Raw genomic sequence first — 6,312 nt, forward strand, 5'->3', positions numbered from 1 at the left:
TCAAAGCCAATTTTCCAGATGAACACAACAATAAAACACAAGGGGGAAGGGGGTTGGCAGACAGATTCAAAATGCTAATCAATAGATTAATTTAAATGCTACAATGACTAAAACCGTATTGACATCGCTGATTCAAACGCAATTTCGCTTATCATAGGCCACCAAATTAACACCAACCCTGCCTTGTCTCAATCCACTAGATAATAATTCACTAAGCGAAAATTACAATCTAGCTTCATTATGCAATTAAGCAATGAACACATCCTTAAATTCGTGACAGCCAAGCTACATACATTAAGCATGAACGTATCTTAAACAAAACACATGCAATTACTCTGTAAATTAAGCATTGACAGATTCACCACATGCATTCCACGAATTCAGAACAAAAACATGGCAGATTTCACAAAACAAGCACAACCTCAAAGCTTCATTGCATTTTTCATCAAGGAGTCAATACACGAATTTAGCTAGACATGGAAATGAGTAATTAAACACTTCAAAACTGAAATCACAAAAATCAGAACCAAGAACCAAGAACCAAGAACCCTTCAAATCTGAAAACGCAATTTAAGAGCAAAAATTGAGATTTCAAAGCTTAAATGGAATGCAAAACAGTGTTATCATATATAAATGCGAAAACCCCATGAATGGGTATTGTTCCAAGTCAATAAAATCCACAAACCGAACTGCCCAACCAAGAAAACGAATTCGAAACGTAAAACCCTCAATGGGTGCTGTCAAATATGCATAAAAACGGTAAAAATGAGCCAAAAACGTGAAAAACCGCAAAGGGCACGTCCATGGAAGCTTGGAGAACGAAAATGGAGGTTTTGAAGAGAGGTTGAAGATGAATGAGCGGCTGCCTTCTTCTCATGCAGACCTAACTCGTGGTCATATCACCCATGCCACTCAGAATTACAAAACTGCCATTATAAGCCGCAGAATTACAAAAATGCCACTATGGGCCTCAAATGTTGACCCATTGACTTTGCTGACGTGGAAATGACATGGAAATGATGTGGCAATGATGTGGAAAGTTTCTTGAACTAAATATTAATGTCCAAGCTCCAAAATTGCTTCACCCAAATACCTAAAAATAATTAAAAACAAAAATTAGGCCAAATAATGTGAAATTAGTCCAAATTCGGAACAGTGGCCCAATAAAGCCCAACAGATGAAAAACACTCTAATGATGAACAATTAAGCACTAATCAACTGTCTAATGGGTGCACAAAGGCTAGTGGAATAGAAGAAAATAATGACTCATCAGTTGCTTCGCGGGGGTCTGTCTGGTCTGGTTTTTTGCAGGTACCGTGGTGGCTGTCGCATTGGCGCAATCGACATGGATTTCTGTCACGGTGGCCTGCGGTTCTGTTTGGAACGGAGGTGGAGGATTCTCGCAATGTAGGTGTGTTCGCGTCTGGTTTCGCGTCTTCTCCGGGCAGCTTTTTTCGTCGCAGGTGGCTGCGTGGTGGCCGGCGCCGCAGTGATGGGGATTTCGCGTCAGAAAGTGCCCTCGTCGTCGATCTGATTCGCAGTGGTTCTGCAACGCGTGGCTTCGTCAACGTGTGGTGGTTCGTCGTGGCAGCCTGGTTTCGCGAGACATCTGCTGGCTCTGGTTTCGTCGCAGCGGAGGTGGCTCGCAACACCAATCTGGTTGTGTTCGCGTAGGTGGCTCGCGACGGCGGTGATCTGGTTCGGGACGGCGGCTTCGCAAGCGGCAATTTGATTTTCCAGGCCCTTTTTTTGGCCGTCAATGGCTGTGGTTTGCTCTAAAGTGTGCCGGCAGAGATTCCGTTTAGGGGTTAGTTCATGCGCGTGGGAGAAGATAAAAACCTGATAACCAGAGCAAAAGTTATGGTCCTTTGAAGTTTCACTTAAAATCAGTCCAAAATTTTTTTGAATCTCTTAACTCAGACCATACCAATTGCTCTAGCTATTTTTCCTATCAAGTTCAACGTCTTAGAAGTGGGGAAAAAAATTTCAAGTTAAAACAAGCTCCGTAGCTACCAAAACAAAAATCCAGAAGTTAAATGCCAGATTCGGACACTATTCAAACACTATTCACTACTACAAATGACACTATTCATGCGCGCCGCGACACTATTCACTACACTAAACAGAAACACACAGGAATGGAAACAGACACTGAACTTAACACAACGTTAACATCACAATGAACATATACCAACTCAACCACACTTGAACTACACACACACCAAAACACAGAACACAAACACACTGAAAATTTTACTTTGAACGAAACGATTGGTCCCCGGCAACGGCGCCAAATTTGATAGAGGCCGTACCCCACCAAATTAAATTATATTAAATGCAGTACATGAAAGTGAACCAAGTCGTCTCCCAACGACCAATATTTTCATTCAAAGCCAATTTTACAGATGAACACAACAATAAAACACAGGGGGGAGGGGGGTTGGCAGACAGATTCAGAATGTTAATCAATAGATTAATTTAAATGCTACAGTGACTAAAACCGTATTGACATCCCTGATTCAAACGCAATTTCACTTATCATAGGCCACCAAATTAACACCAACCCTGCCTTGTCTCAATCCACTAGATAATAATTCACTAAGCGAAAATTACAATCTAGCTTCATTATGCAATTAAGCAATGCACACATCCTTAAATTCGTGACAGCCAAGCTACATACGTTAAGCATGAACGTATCTTAAACAAAACACATGCAATTACTCTGTAAATTAAGCATTGACAGATTCACCACATGCATTCCACGAATTCAGAACAAAAACATGGCAGATTTCACAAAACAAGCACAACCTCAAAGCTTCATTGCATTTTTCATCAAGGAGTCAATACACGAATTTAGCTAGACATGGAAATGAGTAATTAAACACTTCAAAACTGAAATCACAAAAATCAGAACCAAGAACCAAGAACCAAGAACCCTTCAAATCTGAAAACGCAATTTAAGAGCAACAATTGAGATTTCAAAGCTTAAATGGAATGCAAAACAATGTTATCATATATAAATGCGAAAACCCCATGAATGGGTATTGTTCCAAGTCAATAAAATCCACAAACCGAACTGCCCAACCAAGAAAACGAATTCCAAACGTAAAACCCTCAATGGGTGTTGTCAAATATGCATAGAAACGGTAAAAATGAGCCAAAAATGTGGAATACCGCAAGGGGGACGTCCATGGAAGCTTGGAGAACGAAAATGGAGGTTTTGAAGAGAGGTTGAAGATGAATGAGCGGCTGCCTTCTTCTCATGCAGACCTAATTCGTGGTCATATCACCCATGCCACTCAGAATTACAAAACTACCATTATAAGCTGCAAAATTACAAAAATACCACTATGGGCCTCAAATGTTGACCCATTGACTTTGCTGACGTGGAAATGACATGGAAATGATGTGGCAATGATGTGGAAAGTTTCTTCAACTAAATATTAATGTCCAAGCTCCAAAATTGCTTCACCCAAATACCTAAAAATAATTAAAAACAAAAATTAGGCAAAATAATGTGAAATTAGTCCAAATTCGGAACACTGGCCCAATAAAGCCCAACAGATGAAAAAGACTCTAATGATGAACAATTAAGCACTAATCAACTGTCTAATGGTTGCACAAAGGCTAGTGGAATAGAAGAAAATAATGACTCATCAGTTGCTTCGCGGGGGTCTGTCTGGTCTGGTTTTTTGCAGGTACCGTGGTGGCTGTCGCATTGGCGCAATCGACATTGAATTCTGTCACGGTGGCCTGCGGTTCTGTTTGGAACGGAGGTGGAGGATTCTCGCAATGTAGGTGTGTTCGCGTCTGGTTTCGCGTCTTCTCCAGGCAGCTTTTTTCGTCGCAGGTGGCTGCGTGGTGGCCGGCGCCGCAGTGATGGGGATTTCGCGTCAGAAAGTGCCCTCGTCGTCGATCTGATTCGCAGTGGTTCTGCAACGCGTGACTTCGTCAACGTGTGGTGGTTCGTCGTGGCAGCCTGGTTTCGCGAGACATCTGCTGACTCTGGTTTCCTCGCAGCGGAGGTGGCTCGCAACACTGATCTGGTTGTGTTCGTGTAGGTGGCTGGCGACGGCGGCGATCTGGTTCGGGATGGCGGCTTCGCAAGCGGCAATTTGCTTTTCCAGGCCCTTTTTTTGGCCGTGAATGGCTGTGGTTTGCTCTAAAGTGTGCCGGCAGAGATTTCGTTTAGGGGTTAGTTCATGCGCGTGGGAGAAGATAAAAACCTGATAACCAGAGCAAAAGTTATGGTCCTTTGAAGTTTCACTTAAAATCAGTCCAAAATTTTTTTGAATCTCTTAACTCAGACCATACCAATTGCTCTAGCTATTTTTCCTATCAAGTTCAATGTCTTAGAAGTGGGGAAAAAAAATTTCAAGTTAAAACAAGCTCCGTAGCTACCAAAACAAAAATCCAGAAGTTAAATGCCAGATTCGGACACTATTCAAACACTATTCACTACTACAAATGACACTATGCATGCGCGCCGCGACACTATTCACTACACTAAACAGAAACACACAGGAATGGAAACAGACACTGAACTTAACACAACATTAACATCACAATGAACATATACCAACTCAACCACACTTGAACTACACACACACCAAAACACAGAACACAAACACACTGAAAATTTTACTTTAAACGAAACGACTGGTCCCCGGCAACGGCGCCAAATTTGATAGAGGTCGTACCCCACCAAATTAAAACATATTAAATGCAGTACATGAAAGTGAACCAAGTCGTCTCCCAACGACCAATATTTTCATTCAAAGCCAATTTTCCAGATGAACACAACAATAAAACACAGGGGGGAGGGGGGTTGGCAGACAGATTCAGAATGTTAATCAATAGATTAATTTAAATGCTACAGTGACTAAAACCGTATTGACATCCCTGATTCAAACGCAATTTCACTTATCATAGGCCACCAAATTATCACCAACCCTGCCTTGTCTCAATCCACTAGATAATAATTCACTAAGCGAAAATTACAATCTAGCTTCATTATGCAATTAAGCAATGCACACATCCTTAAATTCGTGACAGCCAAGCTACATACGTTAAGCATGAACGTATCTTAAACAAAACACATGCAATTACTCTGTAAATTAAGCATTGACAGATTCACCACATGCATTCCACGAATTCAGAACAAAAACATGGCAGATTTCACAAAACAAGCACAACCTCAAAGCTTCATTGCATTTTTCATCAAGGAGTCAATACACGAATTTAGCTAGACATGGAAATGAGTAATTAAACACTTCAAAACTGAAATCACAAAACTCAGAACCAAGAACCAAGAACCAAGAACCCTTCAAATCTGAAAACGCAATTTAAGAGCAAAAATTGAGATTTCAAAGCTTAAATGGAATGCAAAACAGTGTTATCATATATAAATGCGAAAACCCCATGAATGAGTATTGTTCCAAGTCAATAAAATCCACAAACCGAACTGCCCAACCAAGAAAACGAATTCCAAATGTAAAACCCTCAATGGGTGCTGTCAAATATGCATAAAAACGGTAAAAATGAGCCAAAAACGTGAAAAACCGCAAGGGGGACGTACATGGAAGCTTGGAGAACGAAAATGGAGGTTTTGAAGAGAGGTTGAAGATGAATGGGCGGCTGCCTTCTTCTCATGCAGACCTAATTCGTGGTCATATCACCCATGCCACTCAGAATTACAAAACTGCCATTATAAGCCGCAGAATTACAAAAATGCCACTATGGGCCTCAAATGTTGACCCATTGACTTTGCTGACGTGGAAATGACATGGAAATGATGTGGCAATGATGTGGAAAGTTTCTTCAACTAAATATCAATGTCCAAGCTCCAAAATTGCTTCACCCAAATACCTAAAAATAATTAAAAACAAAAATTAGGCCAAATAATGTGAAATTAGTCCAAATTCGGAACAGTGGCCCAATAAAGCCCAACAGATGAAAAACACTCTAATGATGAACAATTAAGCACTAATCAACTGTCTAATGGGTGCACAAAGGCTAGTGGAATAGAAGAAAATAATGACTCATCAGTTGCTTCGCGGGGGTCTGTCTGGTCTGGTTTTTTGCAGGTACCGTGGTGGCTGTCGCATTGGCGCAATCGACATCGATTTCTGTCACGGTGGCCTGCGGTTCTGTTTGGAACGGAGGTGGAGGATTCTCGCAATGTAGGTGTGTTCGCGTCTGGTTTCGCGTCTTCTGCAGGCAGCTTTTTTCGTCGCAGGTGGCTGCGTGGTGGCCGGCGCCGCAGTGATGGGGATTTCGCGTCAGAAAGTGCCCTCGTCGTCGATCTGATTC

This window comes from Vigna unguiculata, chromosome 1 (genome assembly GCF_037176805.1).
Source record: "Vigna unguiculata cultivar grain cowpea cultivar isolate G323 ecotype 2 chromosome 1, ASM3717680v1, whole genome shotgun sequence".
In the NCBI taxonomy this organism is placed as follows: domain Eukaryota; kingdom Viridiplantae; phylum Streptophyta; class Magnoliopsida; order Fabales; family Fabaceae; genus Vigna; species Vigna unguiculata.